Raw genomic sequence first — 19,024 nt, 5'->3', positions numbered from 1 at the left:
CCTATCAGGGGCAAGCAAGTAATGTGCAGGGGCTATTAGAGAAATGGCTTTGGAAGGCCTGTTTACCTACCAGGGGCAAGCAAATAATGTGCCGGGGCTATTCGAGAATTGGCTTGGGAAGGCCTGTCTACCTACCAGGGGCAAGCAAATAATTTGCTGGGGCTATTCGAGAATTGGCTTGGGCTATAAGAGAATTGGTTTGGGAAGGCCTATCTACCTACCAGGGGCAAGCAAGTAATTTGCTGGGACTATTACAGAATAGGCTTGGGAAGCCCTGTCTACCTACCAGGGGCAAGCAAGTAATTTGCTGGGACTATTACAGAATAGGCTTGGGAAAGCCTGTCTACCTACCAGGGGCAAGCAAATAATTTGCTGGGACTATTACAGAATAGGTTTGGGAAGGCCTTTCTACCTACCATGGGCAAGCAAGTAATGTGCAGGGGCTATGAGAGAAAAGGCTTGGGAAGGCCTGTCTACCTACCTGGGGCAAGCAAGTAATTTGCTGGGGCTATTACAGAATAGGCTTGGGAAGGCCTGTCTACCTACCAGGGGCAAGCAAGTAATGTTCTGGGGCTATTCGAGAATTGGCTTGGGCTATAGGAGAATTGGTTTGGGAAGGCCTGTCTACCGACCAGGGGCAAGCAAGTAATTTGCTGGGACTATTACAGAATAGGCTTGGGAAGGCCTGTCTAACTACCAGGGAGAAATAAGTCATGGGCTGAGGCGATGAGAAAATAGGCTTGGGAAGGCCTATCTACCTACCAGGGGCAAGCAATTAATTTGCTGGGGCTATTCGAGAATTGGCTTGGGCTATAAGAGAATTGGTTTGGAAAGGCCTGTCTACCTACCAGGGGCAAGCAAGTAATTTGCTGGGACTATTACAGAATAGGCTTGGGAAGGCCTGTCTACCTACCAGGGACAAGCAAGTAATTTGCTGGGACTATTACAGAATAGGCTTGGGAAGGCCTGTCTACCTACCAGGGGGAAGCAAGTAATTTGCTGGGGCTATTACAGAATAGGTTTGGGAAGGCCTGTCCACATACCAGGGACAAACAAGTAATTTGCTGTGACTATTACAGAATAGGCTTGGGAAAGCCTGTCTACCTACCAGGGGCAAGCAGTAATTTGCAGCGGCTATTACAGAATAGGCTTGATAAGGCCTGTCTACCTACCAGGGAGAAATAAGTCATGGGCTGAGGCGATGAGAGAATAGGCTTGGGAAGGCGTGTCTACCTACCAGGGGCAAGCAAGTAATTTGCAGCGGCTATTACAGAATAGGCTTGGGAAAGCCTGTCTACCTACCAGGGGCAAGCAAGTAATGTGCAGGGGCTATTAGAGAATTGGCTTGGGAAGGCCTGTCTACCTACCAGGGGCAAGCAAGTAATTTGCTGGGACTATTACAGAATAGGCTTGGGAAGGCCTGTCTACCTAACAGGGACAAGCAAGTAATTTGCTGGGACTATTACGGAATAGGCTTGGGAAAGCCTGTCTACCTATCAGGGGCAAGCAAGTAATGTGCAGGGGCTATTAGAGAATTGGCTTGGGATATAAGAGAATTGGCTCGGGAAGGCCAGTGGACCTACCAGGGAGAAGTAAGTCATGGGCTGAAGCAATGAGAGAATAGGCTTGGGAAGGGCAGTCTACCTATCAGGGGCAAGCAAATAATTTGCTGGGGCTATTCGAGAATTGGCTTAGGAAGGCCTGTCTACATACCAGGGGCAAGCAAGTAATTTGCTGGGGCAATTACAGAATAGGCTTGGGAAGCCCTGCCTACCATACTTGGGCAAGCAAGTAATTTGCTGGGGCTATTACAGAATAGGCTTGGGAAGGCCTGTCTGCCTACCAGGAACAAGCAAGTAATTTGCTGGGACTATTACAGAATAGGCTTGGGAAAGCCTGTCTACCTACCAGGGGCAAGCAAGTAATTTGCTGGGACTATTCCAGAATAGGTTTGGGAAGGCCTGTCTACCTACCAGGGGCAAGCAAGTAATGTGCAGGGGCGATGAAAGAAAAGGCTTGGGAAGGCCTGTCTACCTACCTGGGGCAAACAAGTAATTTGCTGGGGCTATTACAGAATAGGCTTGGGAAGGCCTGTCTACCTACCAGGCTGTCTACCTACCAGGAGCAAGCAAGTAATTTTTTGGGGCTATTACAGAATAGGCTTGGGAAGGCCTGTCTACCTACCATGGGAAAGTAAATCATGGGCTGTTGTTATGAGAGAATAGGTTTGGGAAGGCCTATCTACCTACCAGGGGCAAGCAAGTAATTTGCAGGGGCTATGAAAGAAAAGGCTTGGGAAGGCCAGTCTACCACCTGGGGCAAGCAATAATTTGCTGGGGCTTTTACAGAATAGGCTTGGGAAGGCCTGTCTAACTACCAGGTACAAGTAAGTCATGGGCTGTGGCTATGAGAGAAAAGGCCTGGGAATGCTGGTCTACCTACCAGGGGCAGGCAAGTAATTTGCTGGGGCTATTACAGAATAGGCTTGGGAAGGCGTGTCTACCTACCAGGGGCAAGCAAGTAATTTGCAGGGGCGATGAGAGAAAAGGCTTGGGAAGGCCTGTCTACCTACCAGGGGCAAGCAAATAATGTGCTGTGGCTATTCGAGAATTGGCATGGGCTATAAGAGAATTGGTTTGGGAAGGCCTGTCTACCTACCAGGGGCAAGCAAGTAATTTGCTGGGACTATTACAGAATAGGTTTGGGAAGGCCTGTCTACCTACATGGGCAAGCAAGTAATGTGCAGGGGCTATGAGAGAAAAGGCTTGGGAAGGCCTGTCTACCTACCTGGGGCAAGCAAGTAATTTGCTGGGGCTATTACAGAATAGGCTTGGGAGGCCTGTGTGCCGACCAGGGGCAAGCAAGTAATTTGCTGGGGCGATGAGAGAAAAGGCTTGGGAAGGCCTGTCTACCTACCAGGGGCAAGCAAATAATGTGCTGTGGCTATTCGAGAATTGGCTTGGGCTATAAGAGAATTGGTTTGGGAAGGCCTGTCTACCTACCAGGGGCAAGCAAGTAATTTGCTGGGACTATTACAGAATAGGCTTGGGAAGGCTTGTCTACCTATCAGAGGCAAGCAAGTAATTTGCAGCGGCTATTACAGAATAGGCTTGGGAAGGCCTGTCTACCTACCAGGGAGAAATAAGTCATGGGCTGAGGCGATGAGAGAATAGGCTTGGGAAGGCCTATCTACCTACCAGGGGCAAGCAAGTGATTTGCTGGGACAATTACAGAATAGGCTTGGGAAGGCTTGTCTACCTACCAGGGGCAAGCAAGTAATTTGCTGGGGGTATTGCAGAATAGGCTTGGGAAAGCTTGTCTACCTACCTGGGGCAAGCAAGTAATGTGCTGGGGCTATTCGAGAATTGGCATGGGCTATAAGAGAATTGGTTTGGGAAGGCCTGTCTACCTACCAGGGACAAGCAAGTAATTTGCTGGGACTATTACAGAATAGGCTTGGGAAGGCCTATCTACCTACCAGGGGCAAGCAAGTAATTTGCTGGGACTATTACAGAATAGGCTTGGGAAAGCCTGTCTAACTACCAGGGGCAAGCAAGTAAAGTGCAGGGGCTATTAGAGAATTGGCTTGGGAAGGCCTGTCTACCTACCAGGGGCAAGCAAATAATATGCTGGAGCTATTCGAGAATTGGCTTGGGCTATAAGAGAATTGGTTTGGGAAGGCCTGTCTACCTACCAGGGGCAAGCAAGTAATTTGCTGGGACTATTACAGAATAGGCTTGGGAAGACCTGTCTACGTACCAGGGAGAAATAAGTCATGGGCTGAGGCGATGAGAGAATAGGCTTGGGAAGGCCTATCTACCTATCAGGGGCAAGCAAGTAATTTGCTGGGACTATTACAGAATAGGCTTGGGAAAGCCTGTCTACCTATCAGGGGCAAGCAAGTAATGTGCAGGGGCTATTAGAGAAATGGCTTTGGAAGGCCTGTTTACCTACCAGGGGCAAGCAAATAATGTGCCGGGGCTATTCGAGAATTGGCTTGGGAAGGCCTGTCTACCTACCAGGGGCAAGCAAATAATTTGCTGGGGCTATTCGAGAATTGGCTTGGGCTATAAGAGAATTGGTTTGGGAAGGCCTATCTACCTACCAGGGGCAAGCAAGTAATTTGCTGGGACTATTACAGAATAGGCTTGGGAAGCCCTGTCTACCTACCAGGGGCAAGCAAGTAATTTGCTGGGACTATTACAGAATAGGCTTGGGAAAGCCTGTCTACCTACCAGGGGCAAGCAAATAATTTGCTGGGACTATTACAGAATAGGTTTGGGAAGGCCTTTCTACCTACCATGGGCAAGCAAGTAATGTGCAGGGGCTATGAGAGAAAAGGCTTGGGAAGGCCTGTCTACCTACCTGGGGCAAGCAAGTAATTTGCTGGGGCTATTACAGAATAGGCTTGGGAAGGCCTTTCTACCTACCATGGGCAAGCAAGTAATGTGCAGGGGCTATGAGAGAAAAGGCTTGGGAAGGCCTGTCTACCTACCTGGGGCAAGCAAGTAATGTTCTAGGGCTATTCGAGAATTGGCTTGGGCTATAGGAGAATTGGTTTGGGAAGGCCTGTCTACCGACCAGGGGCAAGCAAGTAATTTGCTGGGACTATTACAGAATAGGCTTGGGAAGGCCTGTCTAACTACCAGGGAGAAATAAGTCATGGGCTGAGGCGATGAGAAAATAGGCTTGGGAAGGCCTATCTACCTACCAGGGGCAAGCAAGTAATTTGCTGGGGCTATTCGAGAATTGGCTTGGGCTATAAGAGAATTGGTTTGGAAAGGCCTGTCTACCTACCAGGGGCAAGCAAGTAATTTGCTGGGACTATTACAGAATAGGCTTGGGAAGGCCTGTCTACCTACCAGGGACAAGCAAGTAATTTGCTGGGACTATTACAGAATAGGCTTGGGAAGGCCTGTCTACCTACCAGGGGGAAGCAAGTAATTTGCTGGGGCTATTACAGAATAGGTTTGGGAAGGCCTGTCCACATACCAGGGACAAACAAGTAATTTGCTGTGACTATTACAGAATAGGCTTGGGAAAGCCTGTCTACCTACCAGGGGCAAGCAGTAATTTGCAGCGGCTATTACAGAATAGGCTTGATAAGGCCTGTCTACCTACCAGGGGGAAGCAAGTAATTTGCTGGGGCTATTACAGAATTGGTTTGGGAAGGCCTGTCTACCTACCAGGGGCAAGCAAGTAATTTGCTGGGACTATTACAGAATAGGCTTGGGAAGGCCTGTCTAACTACCAGGGAGAAATAAGTCATGGGCTGAGGCGATGAGAAAATAGGCTTGGGAAGGCCTATCTACCTACCAGGGGCAAGCAAGTAATTTGCTGGGGCTATTCGAGAATTGGCTTGGGCTATAAGAGAATTGGTTTGGAAAGGCCTGTCTACCTACCAGGGGCAAGCAAGTAGTTTGCTGGGACTATTACAGAATAGGCTTGGGAAGGCCTGTCTACCTACCAGGGACAAGCAAGTAATTTGCTGGGACTATTACAGAATAGGCTTGGGAAGGCCTGTCTACCTACCAGGGGGAAGCAAGTAATTTGCTGGGGCTATTACAGAATAGGTTTGGGAAGGCCTGTCCACATACCAGGGACAAACAAGTAATTTGCTGTGACTATTACAGAATAGGCTTGGGAAAGCCTGTCTACCTACCAGGGGCAAGCAGTAATTTGCAGCGGCTATTACAGAATAGGCTTGATAAGGCCTGTCTACCTACCAGGGAGAAATAAGTCATTGGCTGAGGCGATGAGAGAATAGGCTTGGGAAGGCGTGTCTACCTACCAGGGGCAAGCAAGTAATTTGCAGCGGCTATTACAGAATAGGCTTGGGAAAGCCTGTCTACCTACCAGGGGCAAGCAAGTAATGTGCAGGGGCTATTAGAGAATTGGCTTGGGAAGGCCTGTCTACCTACCAGGGGCAAGCAAGTAATTTGCTGGGACTATTACAGAATAGGCTTGGGAAGGCCTGTCTACCTACCAGGGGCAAGCAAGTAATTTGCTGGGACTATTCCAGAATAGGTTTGGGAAGGCCTGTCTACCTACCAGTGGCAAGCAAGTAATGTGCAGGGGCGATGAAAGAAAAGGCTTGGGAAGGCCTGTCTACCTACCTGGGGCAAACAAGTAATTTGCTGGGGCTATTACAGAATAGGCTTGGGAAGGCCTGTCTACCTACCAGGGGCAAGCAAGTAATTTGCTGGGACTATTACAGAATAGGCTTGGGAAGGCCTGTCTACCTACCAGGGGGAAGCAAGTAATTTGCTGGGGCTATTACAGAATAGGTTTGGGAAGGCCTGTCTACCTACCAGGGGCAAGCAAGTAATTTGCTGGGACTATTACAGAATAGGCTTGGGAAGGCCTGTCTACCTACCAGGGACAAGCAAGTAATTTGCTGGGACTATTACAGAATAGGCTTGGGAAGGCCTGTCTACCTACCAGGGGGAAGCAAGTAATTTGCTGGGGCTATTACAGAATAGGTTTGGGAAGGCCTGTCCACATACCAGGGACAAACAAGTAATTTGCTGTGACTATTACAGAATAGGCTTGGGAAAGCCTGTCTACCTACCAGGGGCAAGCAGTAATTTGCAGCGGCTATTACAGAATAGGCTTGATAAGGCCTGTCTACCTACCAGGGAGAAATAAGTCATGGGCTGAGGCGATGAGAGAATAGGCTTGGGAAGGCGTGTCTACCTACCAGGGGCAAGCAAGTAATTTGCAGCGGCTATTACAGAATAGGCTTGGGAAAGCCTGTCTACCTACCAGGGGCAAGCAAGTAATGTGCAGGGGCTATTAGAGAATTGGCTTGGGAAGGCCTGTCTACCTACCAGGGGCAAGCAAGTAATTTGCTGGGACTATTACAGAATAGGCTTGGGAAGGCCTGTCTACCTAACAGGGACAAGCAAGTAATTTGCTGGGACTATTACGGAATAGGCTTGGGAAAGCCTGTCTACCTATCAGGGGCAAGCAAGTAATGTGCAGGGGCTATTAGAGAATTGGCTTGGGATATAAGAGAATTGGCTCGGGAAGGCCAGTGGACCTACCAGGGAGAAGTAAGTCATGGGCTGAAGCAATGAGAGAATAGGCTTGGGAAGGGCATTCTACCTATCAGGGGCAAGCAAATAATTTGCTGGGGCTATTCGAGAATTGGCTTAGGAAGGCCTGTCTACATACCAGGGGCAAGCAAGTAATTTGCTGGGGCAATTACAGAATAGGCTTGGGAAGCCCTGCCTACCATACTTGGGCAAGCAAGTAATTTGCTGGGGCTATTACAGAATAGGCTTGGGAAGGCCTGTCTGCCTACCAGGAACAAGCAAGTAATTTGCTGGGACTATTACAGAATAGGCTTGGGAAAGCCTGTCTACCTACCAGGGGCAAGCAAGTAATTTGCTGGGACTATTCCAGAATAGGTTTGGGAAGGCCTGTCTACCTACCAGGGGCAAGCAAGTAATGTGCAGGGGCGATGAAAGAAAAGGCTTGGGAAGGCCTGTCTACCTACCTGGGGCAAACAAGTAATTTGCTGGGGCTATTACAGAATAGGCTTGGGAAGGCCTGTCTACCTACCAGGGGCAAGCAAGTAATGTTCTGGGGCTATTCGAGAATTGGCTTGGGCTATAGGAGAATTGGTTTGGGAAGGCCTGTCTAACTACCGACCAGGGGCAAGCAAGGAATTTGCTGGGGCTATTACAGAATAGGTTTGGGAAGGCCTGTCTACCTACCAGGGGCAAGCAAGTAATGTGCAGGGGCGATGAGAGAAAAGGCTTGGGAAGGCCTGTCTACCTACCTGGGGCAAGCAAGTAATTTGCTGGGGCTATTACAGAATAGGCTTGGGAAGGCCTGACTAGCTACCAGGGAGAAATAAGTCATGGGCTGAGGCGATGAGAGAATAGGCTTGGGAAGGCGTGTCTACCTACCAGGGGCAAGCAAGTAATTTGCTGGGGCGATGAGAGAAAAGGCTTGGGAAGGCCTGTCTACCTACCAGGGGCAAGCAAATAATGTGCTGTGGCTATTCGAGAATTGGCTTGGGCTATAAGAGAATTGGTTTGGGAAGGCCTGTCTACCTACCAGGGGCAAGCAAGTAATGTTCTGGGGCTATTCGAGAATTGGCTTGGGCTATAGGAGAATTGGTTTGGGAAGGCCTGTCTATCTACCGACCAGGGGCAAGCAAGGAATTTGCTGGGGCTATTACAGAATAGGTTTGGGAAGGCCTGTCTACCTACCAGGGGCAAGCAAGTAATGTGCAGGGGCGATGAGAGAAAAGGCTTGGGAAGGCCTGTCTACCTACCTGGGGCAAGCAAGTAATTTGCTGGGGCTATTACAGAATAGGCTTGGGAAGGCCTGACTAGCTACCAGGGAGAAATAAGTCATGGGCTGAGGCGATGAGAGAATAGGCTTGGGAAGGCGTGTCTACCTACCAGGGGCAAGCAAGTAATTTGCTGGGGCGATGAGAGAAAAGGCTTGGGAAGGCCTGTCTACCTACCAGGGGCAAGAAAATAATGTGCTGTGGCTATTCGAGAATTGGCTTGGGCTATAAGAGAATTGGTTTGGGAAGGCCTGTCTACCTACCAGGGGCAAGCAAGGAATTTGCTGGGGCTATTACAGAATAGGATTGGGAAGGCCTGACTAGCTACCAGGGAGAAATAAGTCATGGGCTGAGGCGATGAGAGAATAGGCTTGGGAAGGCGTGTCTACCTACCAGGGGCAAGCAAGTAATTTGCTGGGACTATTCCAGAATAGGCTTGGGAAAGCCTGTCTACCTACCAGGGGCAAGCAAGTAATTTGCTGGGACTATTCCAGAATAGGTTTGGGAAGGCCTGTCTACCTACCAGGGGCAAGCAAGTAATGTGCAGGGGCGATGAAAGAAAAGGCTTGGGAAGGCCTGTCTACCTACCTGGGGCAAACAAGTAATTTGCTGGGGCTATTACAGAATAGGCTTGGGAAGGCCTGTCTACCTACCAGGCTGTCTACCTACCAGGAGCAAGCAAGTAATTTTTTGGGGCTATTACAGAATAGGCTTGGGAAGGCCTGTCTACCTACCATGGGAAAGTAAATCATGGGCTGTTGTTATGAGAGAATAGGTTTGGGAAGGCCTATCTACCTACCAGGGGCAAGCAAGTAATTTGCAGGGGCTATGAAAGAAAAGGCTTGGGAAGGCCAGTCTACCACCAGGGGCAAGCAATAATTTGCTGGGGCTTTTACAGAATAGGCTTGGGAAGGCCTGTCTAACTACCAGGTACAAGTAAGTCATGGGCTGTGGCTATGAGAGAAAAGGCCTGGGAATGCTGGTCTACCTACCAGGGGCAGGCAAGTAATTTGCTGGGGCTATTACAGAATAGGCTTGGGAAGGCGTGTCTACCTACCAGGGGCAAGCAAGTAATTTGCAGGGGCGATGAGAGAAAAGGCTTGGGAAGGCCTGTCTACCTACCAGGGGCAAGCAAATAATGTGCTGTGGCTATTCGAGAATTGGCATGGGCTATAAGAGAATTGGTTTGGGAAGGCCTGTCTACCTACCAGGGGCAAGCAAGTAATTTGCTGGGACTATTACAGAATAGGTTTGGGAAGGCCTGTCTACCTACATGGGCAAGCAAGTAATGTGCAGGGGCTATGAGAGAAAAGGCTTGGGAAGGCCTGTCTACCTACCTGGGGCAAGCAAGTAATTTGCTGGGGCTATTACAGAATAGGCTTGGGAGGCCTGTGTGCCGACCAGGGGCAAGCAAGTAATTTGCTGGGGCGATGAGAGAAAAGGCTTGGGAAGGCCTGTCTACCTACCAGGGGCAAGCAAATAATGTGCTGTGGCTATTCGAGAATTGGCTTGGGCTATAAGAGAATTGGTTTGGGAAGGCCTGTCTACCTACCAGGGGCAAGCAAGTAATTTGCTGGGACTATTACAGAATAGGCTTGGGAAGGCTTGTCTACCTATCAGAGGCAAGCAAGTAATTTGCAGCGGCTATTACAGAATAGGCTTGGGAAGGCCTGTCTACCTACCAGGGAGAAATAAGTCATGGGCTGAGGCGATGAGAGAATAGGCTTGGGAAGGCCTATCTACCTACCAGGGGCAAGCAAGTGATTTGCTGGGACAATTACAGAATAGGCTTGGGAAGGCTTGTCTACCTACCAGGGGCAAGCAAGTAATTTGCTGGGGGTATTGCAGAATAGGCTTGGGAAAGCTTGTCTACCTACCTGGGGCAAGCAAGTAATGTGCTGGGGCTATTCGAGAATTGGCATGGGCTATAAGAGAATTGGTTTGGGAAGGCCTGTCTACCTACCAGGGACAAGCAAGTAATTTGCTGGGACTATTACAGAATAGGCTTGGGAAGGCCTATCTACCTACCAGGGGCAAGAAAGTAATTTGCTGGGGCTTTGAGAGAAAAGGCTTGGGAAGGCCAGTCTACCTACCAGGGGCAAGCAAGTAATTTGCTGGGGCTTTTACAGAATAGGCTTGGGAAGGCCTGTCTACCTACCATGGGAAAGTAAATTATGGGCTGTTGTTATGAGAGAATAGGTTTGGGAAGGCCTATCTACCTACCAGGGGCAAGCAAGTAATTTGCAGGGGCTATGAGAGAAAAAGCTTGGGAAGGCCAGTCTACCTACCTGGGGCAAGCATGTAATTTGCAGGGGCTATTACAGAATAGGCTTGGGAAGGCCTGTCTACCTACCAGGGAGAAACAAGTCATGGGCTGAGGCGATGAGAGAATAGGCTTGGGAAGGCCTATCTACCTACCAGGGGCAAGCAAGTGATTTGCTGGGACAATTACAGAATAGGCTTGGGAAGGCTTGTCTACCTACCAGGGGCAAGCAAGTAATTTGCTGGGGGTATTGCAGAATAGGCTTGGGAAAGCTTGTCTACCTACCTGGGGCAAGCAAGTAATGTGCTGGGGCTATTCGAGAATTGGCATGGGCTATAAGAGAATTGGTTTGGGAAGGCCTGTCTACCTACCAGGGACAAGCAAGTAATTTGCTGGGACTATTACAGAATAGGCTTGGGAAGGCCTATCTACCTACCAGGGGCAAGCAAGTAATTTGCTGGGACTATTACAGAATAGGCTTGGGAAAGCCTGTCTAACTACCAGGGGCAAGCAAGTAAAGTGCAGGGGCTATTAGAGAATTGGCTTGGGAAGGCCTGTCTACCTACCAGGGGCAAGCAAATAATATGCTGGAGCTATTCGAGAATTGGCTTGGGCTATAAGAGAATTGGTTTGGGAAGGCCTGTCTACCTACCAGGGGCAAGCAAGTAATTTGCTGGGACTATTACAGAATAGGCTTGGGAAGACCTGTCTACGTACCAGGGAGAAATAAGTCATGGGCTGAGGCGATGAGAGAATAGGCTTGGGAAGGCCTATCTACCTATCAGGGGCAAGCAAGTAATTTGCTGGGACTATTACAGAATAGGCTTGGGAAAGCCTGTCTACCTATCAGGGGCAAGCAAGTAATGTGCAGGGGCTATTAGAGAAATGGCTTTGGAAGGCCTGTTTACCTACCAGGGGCAAGCAAATAATGTGCCGGGGCTATTCGAGAATTGGCTTGGGAAGGCCTGTCTACCTACCAGGGGCAAGCAAATAATTTGCTGGGGCTATTCGAGAATTGGCTTGGGCTATAAGAGAATTGGTTTGGGAAGGCCTATCTACCTACCAGGGGCAAGCAAGTAATTTGCTGGGACTATTACAGAATAGGCTTGGGAAGCCCTGTCTACCTACCAGGGGCAAGCAAGTAATTTGCTGGGACTATTACAGAATAGGCTTGGGAAAGCCTGTCTACCTACCAGGGGCAAGCAAATAATTTGCTGGGACTATTACAGAATAGGTTTGGGAAGGCCTTTCTACCTACCATGGGCAAGCAAGTAATGTGCAGGGGCTATGAGAGAAAAGGCTTGGGAAGGCCTGTCTACCTACCTGGGGCAAGCAAGTAATTTGCTGGGGCTATTACAGAATAGGCTTGGGAAGGCCTGTCTACCTACCAGGGGCAAGCAAGTAATGTTCTGGGGCTATTCGAGAATTGGCTTGGGCTATAGGAGAATTGGTTTGGGAAGGCCTGTCTACCGACCAGGGGCAAGCAAGTAATTTGCTGGGACTATTACAGAATAGGCTTGGGAAGGCCTGTCTAACTACCAGGGAGAAATAAGTCATGGGCTGAGGCGATGAGAAAATAGGCTTGGGAAGGCCTATCTACCTACCAGGGGCAAGCAATTAATTTGCTGGGGCTATTCGAGAATTGGCTTGGGCTATAAGAGAATTGGTTTGGAAAGGCCTGTCTACCTACCAGGGGCAAGCAAGTAATTTGCTGGGACTATTACAGAATAGGCTTGGGAAGGCCTGTCTACCTACCAGGGACAAGCAAGTAATTTGCTGGGACTATTACAGAATAGGCTTGGGAAGGCCTGTCTACCTACCAGGGGGAAGCAAGTAATTTGCTGGGGCTATTACAGAATAGGTTTGGGAAGGCCTGTCCACATACCAGGGACAAACAAGTAATTTGCTGTGACTATTACAGAATAGGCTTGGGAAAGCCTGTCTACCTACCAGGGGCAAGCAGTAATTTGCAGCGGCTATTACAGAATAGGCTTGATAAGGCCTGTCTACCTACCAGGGAGAAATAAGTCATGGGCTGAGGCGATGAGAGAATAGGCTTGGGAAGGCGTGTCTACCTACCAGGGGCAAGCAAGTAATTTGCAGCGGCTATTACAGAATAGGCTTGGGAAAGCCTGTCTACCTACCAGGGGCAAGCAAGTAATGTGCAGGGGCTATTAGAGAATTGGCTTGGGAAGGCCTGTCTACCTACCAGGGGCAAGCAAGTAATTTGCTGGGACTATTACAGAATAGGCTTGGGAAGGCCTGTCTACCTAACAGGGACAAGCAAGTAATTTGCTGGGACTATTACGGAATAGGCTTGGGAAAGCCTGTCTACCTATCAGGGGCAAGCAAGTAATGTGCAGGGGCTATTAGAGAATTGGCTTGGGATATAAGAGAATTGGCTCGGGAAGGCCAGTGGACCTACCAGGGAGAAGTAAGTCATGGGCTGAAGCAATGAGAGAATAGGCTTGGGAAGGGCATTCTACCTATCAGGGGCAAGCAAATAATTTGCTGGGGCTATTCGAGAATTGGCTTAGGAAGGCCTGTCTACATACCAGGGGCAAGCAAGTAATTTGCTGGGGCAATTACAGAATAGGCTTGGGAAGCCCTGCCTACCATACTTGGGCAAGCAAGTAATTTGCTGGGGCTATTACAGAATAGGCTTGGGAAGGCCTGTCTGCCTACCAGGAACAAGCAAGTAATTTGCTGGGACTATTACAGAATAGGCTTGGGAAAGCCTGTCTACCTACCAGGGGCAAGCAAGTAATTTGCTGGGACTATTCCAGAATAGGTTTGGGAAGGCCTGTCTACCTACCAGGGGCAAGCAAGTAATGTGCAGGGGCGATGAAAGAAAAGGCTTGGGAAGGCCTGTCTACCTACCTGGGGCAAACAAGTAATTTGCTGGGGCTATTACAGAATAGGCTTGGGAAGGCCTGTCTACCTACCAGGGGCAAGCAAGTAATGTTCTGGGGCTATTCGAGAATTGGCTTGGGCTATAGGAGAATTGGTTTGGGAAGGCCTGTCTAACTACCGACCAGGGGCAAGCAAGGAATTTGCTGGGGCTATTACAGAATAGGTTTGGGAAGGCCTGTCTACCTACCAGGGGCAAGCAAGTAATGTGCAGGGGCGATGAGAGAAAAGGCTTGGGAAGGCCTGTCTACCTACCTGGGGCAAGCAAGTAATTTGCTGGGGCTATTACAGAATAGGCTTGGGAAGGCCTGACTAGCTACCAGGGAGAAATAAGTCATGGGCTGAGGCGATGAGAGAATAGGCTTGGGAAGGCGTGTCTACCTACCAGGGGCAAGCAAGTAATTTGCTGGGGCGATGAGAGAAAAGGCTTGGGAAGGCCTGTCTACCTACCAGGGGCAAGCAAATAATGTGCTGTGGCTATTCGAGAATTGGCTTGGGCTATAAGAGAATTGGTTTGGGAAGGCCTGTCTACCTACCAGGGGCAAGCAAGTAATGTTCTGGGGCTATTCGAGAATTGGCTTGGGCTATAGGAGAATTGGTTTGGGAAGGCCTGTCTATCTACCGACCAGGGGCAAGCAAGGAATTTGCTGGGGCTATTACAGAATAGGTTTGGGAAGGCCTGTCTACCTACCAGGGGCAAGCAAGTAATGTGCAGGGGCGATGAGAGAAAAGGCTTGGGAAGGCCTGTCTACCTACCTGGGGCAAGCAAGTAATTTGCTGGGGCTATTACAGAATAGGCTTGGGAAGGCCTGACTAGCTACCAGGGAGAAATAAGTCATGGGCTGAGGCGATGAGAGAATAGGCTTGGGAAGGCGTGTCTACCTACCAGGGGCAAGCAAGTAATTTGCTGGGGCGATGAGAGAAAAGGCTTGGGAAGGCCTGTCTACCTACCAGGGGCAAGAAAATAATGTGCTGTGGCTATTCGAGAATTGGCTTGGGCTATAAGAGAATTGGTTTGGGAAGGCCTGTCTACCTACCAGGGGCAAGCAAGGAATTTGCTGGGGCTATTACAGAATAGGATTGGGAAGGCCTGACTAGCTACCAGGGAGAAATAAGTCATGGGCTGAGGCGATGAGAGAATAGGCTTGGGAAGGCGTGTCTACCTACCAGGGGCAAGCAAGTAATTTGCTGGGACTATTCCAGAATAGGCTTGGGAAAGCCTGTCTACCTACCAGGGGCAAGCAAGTAATTTGCTGGGACTATTCCAGAATAGGTTTGGGAAGGCCTGTCTACCTACCAGGGGCAAGCAAGTAATGTGCAGGGGCGATGAAAGAAAAGGCTTGGGAAGGCCTGTCTACCTACCTGGGGCAAACAAGTAATTTGCTGGGGCTATTACAGAATAGGCTTGGGAAGGCCTGTCTACCTACCAGGCTGTCTACCTACCAGGAGCAAGCAAGTAATTTTTTGGGGCTATTACAGAATAGGCTTGGGAAGGCCTGTCTACCTACCATGGGAAAGTAAATCATGGGCTGTTGTTATGAGAGAATAGGTTTGGGAAGGCCTATCTACCTACCAGGGGCAAGCAAGTAATTTGCAGGGGCTATGAAAGAAAAGGCTTGGGAAGGCCAGTCTACCACCAGGGGCAAGCAATAATTTGCTGGGGCTTTTACAGAATAGGCTTGGGAAGGCCTGTCTAACTACCAGGTACAAGTAAGTCATGGGCTGTGGCTATGAGAGAAAAGGCCTGGGAATGCTGGTCTACCTACCAGGGGCAGGCAAGTAATTTGCTGGGGCTATTACAGAATAGGCTTGGGAAGGCGTGTCTACCTACCAGGGGCAAGCAAGTAATTTGCAGGGGCGATGAGAGAAAAGGCTTGGGAAGGCCTGTCTACCTACCAGGGGCAAGCAAATAATGTGCTGTGGCTATTCGAGAATTGGCATGGGCTATAAGAGAATTGGTTTGGGAAGGCCTGTCTACCTACCAGGGGCAAGCAAGTAATTTGCTGGGACTATTACAGAATAGGTTTGGGAAGGCCTGTCTACCTACATGGGCAAGCAAGTAATGTGCAGGGGCTATGAGAGAAAAGGCTTGGGAAGGCCTGTCTACCTACCTGGGGCAAGCAAGTAATTTGCTGGGGCTATTACAGAATAGGCTTGGGAGGCCTGTGTGCCGACCAGGGGCAAGCAAGTAATTTGCTGGGGCGATGAGAGAAAAGGCTTGGGAAGGCCTGTCTACCTACCAGGGGCAAGCAAATAATGTGCTGTGGCTATTCGAGAATTGGCTTGGGCTATAAGAGAATTGGTTTGGGAAGGCCTGTCTACCTACCAGGGGCAAGCAAGTAATTTGCTGGGACTATTACAGAATAGGCTTGGGAAGGCTTGTCTACCTATCAGAGGCAAGCAAGTAATTTGCAGCGGCTATTACAGAATAGGCTTGGGAAGGCCTGTCTACCTACCAGGGAGAAATAAGTCATGGGCTGAGGCGATGAGAGAATAGGCTTGGGAAGGCCTATCTACCTACCAGGGGCAAGCAAGTGATTTGCTGGGACAATTACAGAATAGGCTTGGGAAGGCTTGTCTACCTACCAGGGGCAAGCAAGTAATTTGCTGGGGGTATTGCAGAATAGGCTTGGGAAAGCTTGTCTACCTACCTGGGGCAAGCAAGTAATGTGCTGGGGCTATTCGAGAATTGGCATGGGCTATAAGAGAATTGGTTTGGGAAGGCCTGTCTACCTACCAGGGACAAGCAAGTAATTTGCTGGGACTATTACAGAATAGGCTTGGGAAGGCCTATCTACCTACCAGGGGCAAGAAAGTAATTTGCTGGGGCTTTGAGAGAAAAGGCTTGGGAAGGCCAGTCTACCTACCAGGGGCAAGCAAGTAATTTGCTGGGGCTTTTACAGAATAGGCTTGGGAAGGCCTGTCTACCTACCATGGGAAAGTAAATTATGGGCTGTTGTTATGAGAGAATAGGTTTGGGAAGGCCTATCTACCTACCAGGGGCAAGCAAGTAATTTGCAGGGGCTATGAGAGAAAAAGCTTGGGAAGGCCAGTCTACCTACCTGGGGCAAGCATGTAATTTGCAGGGGCTATTACAGAATAGGCTTGGGAAGGCCTGTCTACCTACCAGGGAGAAACAAGTCATGGGCTGAGGCGATGAGAGAATAGGCTTGGGAAGGCCTATCTACCTACCAGGGGCAAGCAAGTGATTTGCTGGGACAATTACAGAATAGGCTTGGGAAGGCTTGTCTACCTACCAGGGGCAAGCAAGTAATTTGCTGGGGGTATTGCAGAATAGGCTTGGGAAAGCTTGTCTACCTACCTGGGGCAAGCAAGTAATGTGCTGGGGCTATTCGAGAATTGGCATGGGCTATAAGAGAATTGGTTTGGGAAGGCCTGTCTACCTACCAGGGACAAGCAAGTAATTTGCTGGGACTATTACAGAATAGGCTTGGGAAGGCCTATCTACCTACCAGGGGCAAGCAAGTAATTTGCTGGGACTATTACAGAATAGGCTTGGGAAAGCCTGTCTAACTACCAGGGGCAAGCAAGTAAAGTGCAGGGGCTATTAGAGAATTGGCTTGGGAAGGCCTGTCTACCTACCAGGGGCAAGCAAATAATATGCTGGAGCTATTCGAGAATTGGCTTGGGCTATAAGAGAATTGGTTTGGGAAGGCCTGTCTACCTACCAGGGGCAAGCAAGTAATTTGCTGGGACTATTACAGAATAGGCTTGGGAAGACCTGTCTACGTACCAGGGAGAAATAAGTCATGGGCTGAGGCGATGAGAGAATAGGCTTGGGAAGGCCTATCTACCTATCAGGGGCAAGCAAGTAATTTGCTGGGACTATTACAGAATAGGCTTGGGAAAGCCTGTCTACCTATCAGGGGCAAGCAAGTAATGTGCAGGGGCTATTAGAGAAATGGCTTTGGAAGGCCTGTTTACCTACCAGGGGCAAGCAAATAATGTGCCGGGGCTATTCGAGAATTGGCTTGGGAAGGCCTGTCTACCTACCAGGGGCAAGCAAATAATTTGCTGGGGCTATTCGAGAATTGGCTTGGGCTATAAGAGAATTGGTTTGGGAAGGCCTATCTACCTACCAGGGGCAAGCAAGTAATTTGCTGGGACTATTACAGAATAGGCTTGGGAAGCCCTGTCTACCTACCAGGGGCAAGCAAGTAATTTGCTGGGACTATTACAGAATAGGCTTGGGAAAGCCTGTCTACCTACCAGGGGCAAGCAAATAATTTGCTGGGACTATTACAGAATAGGTTTGGGAAGGCCTTTCTACCTACCATGGGCAAGCAAGTAATGTGCAGGGGCTATGAGAGAAAAGGCTTGGGAAGGCCTGTCTACCTACCTGGGGCAAGCAAGTAATTTGCTGGGGCTATTACAGAATAGGCTTGGGAAGGCCTGTCTACCTACCAGGGGCAAGCAAGTAATGTTCTGGGGCTATTCGAGAATTGGCTTGGGCTATAGGAGAATTGGTTTGGGAAGGCCTGTCTACCGACCAGGGGCAAGCAAGTAATTTGCTGGGACTATTACAGAATAGGCTTGGGAAGGCCTGTCTAACTACCAGGGAGAAATAAGTCATGGGCTGAGGCGATGAGAAAATAGGCTTGGGAAGGCCTATCTACCTACCAGGGGCAAGCAATTAATTTGCTGGGGCTATTCGAGAATTGGCTTGGGCTATAAGAGAATTGGTTTGGAAAGGCCTGTCTACCTACCAGGGGCAAGCAAGTAATTTGCTGGGACTATTACAGAATAGGCTTGGGAAGGCCTGTCTACCTACCAGGGACAAGCAAGTAATTTGCTGGGACTATTACAGAATAGGCTTGGGAAGGCCTGTCTACCTACCAGGGGGAAGCAAGTAATTTGCTGGGGCTATTACAGAATAGGTTTGGGAAGGCCTGTCCACATACCAGGGACAAACAAGTAATTTGCTGTGACTATTACAGAATAGGCTTGGGAAAGCCTGTCTACCTACCAGGGGCAAGCAGTAATTTGCAGCGGCTATTACAGAATAGGCTTGATAAGGCCTGTCTACCTACCAGGGAGAAATAAGTCATGGGCTGAGGCGATGAGAGAATAGGCTTGGGAAGGCGTGTCTACCTACCAGGGGCAAGCAAGTAATTTGCAGCGGCTATTACAGAATAGGCTTGGGAAAGCCTGTCTACCTACCAGGGGCAAGCAAGTAATGTGCAGGGGCTATTAGAGAATTGGCTTGGGAAGGCCTGTCTACCTACCAGGGGCAAGCAAGTAATTTGCTGGGACTATTACAGAATAGGCTTGGGAAGGCCTGTCTACCTAACAGGGACAAGCAAGTAATTTGCTGGGACTATTACGGAATAGGCTTGGGAAAGCCTGTCTACCTATCAGGGGCAAGCAAGTAATGTGCAGGGGCTATTAGAGAATTGGCTTGGGATATAAGAGAATTGGCTCGGGAAGGCCAGTGGACCTACCAGGGAGAAGTAAGTCATGGGCTGAAGCAATGAGAGAATAGGCTTGGGAAGGGCAGTCTACCTATCAGGGGCAAGCAAATAATT

This window comes from Corythoichthys intestinalis, chromosome 13 (assembly GCF_030265065.1).
Source record: "Corythoichthys intestinalis isolate RoL2023-P3 chromosome 13, ASM3026506v1, whole genome shotgun sequence".
Classification (NCBI taxonomy): Eukaryota; Metazoa; Chordata; class Actinopteri; order Syngnathiformes; family Syngnathidae; genus Corythoichthys; species Corythoichthys intestinalis.
Note: the sequence above shows the minus strand (reverse complement) of the source record.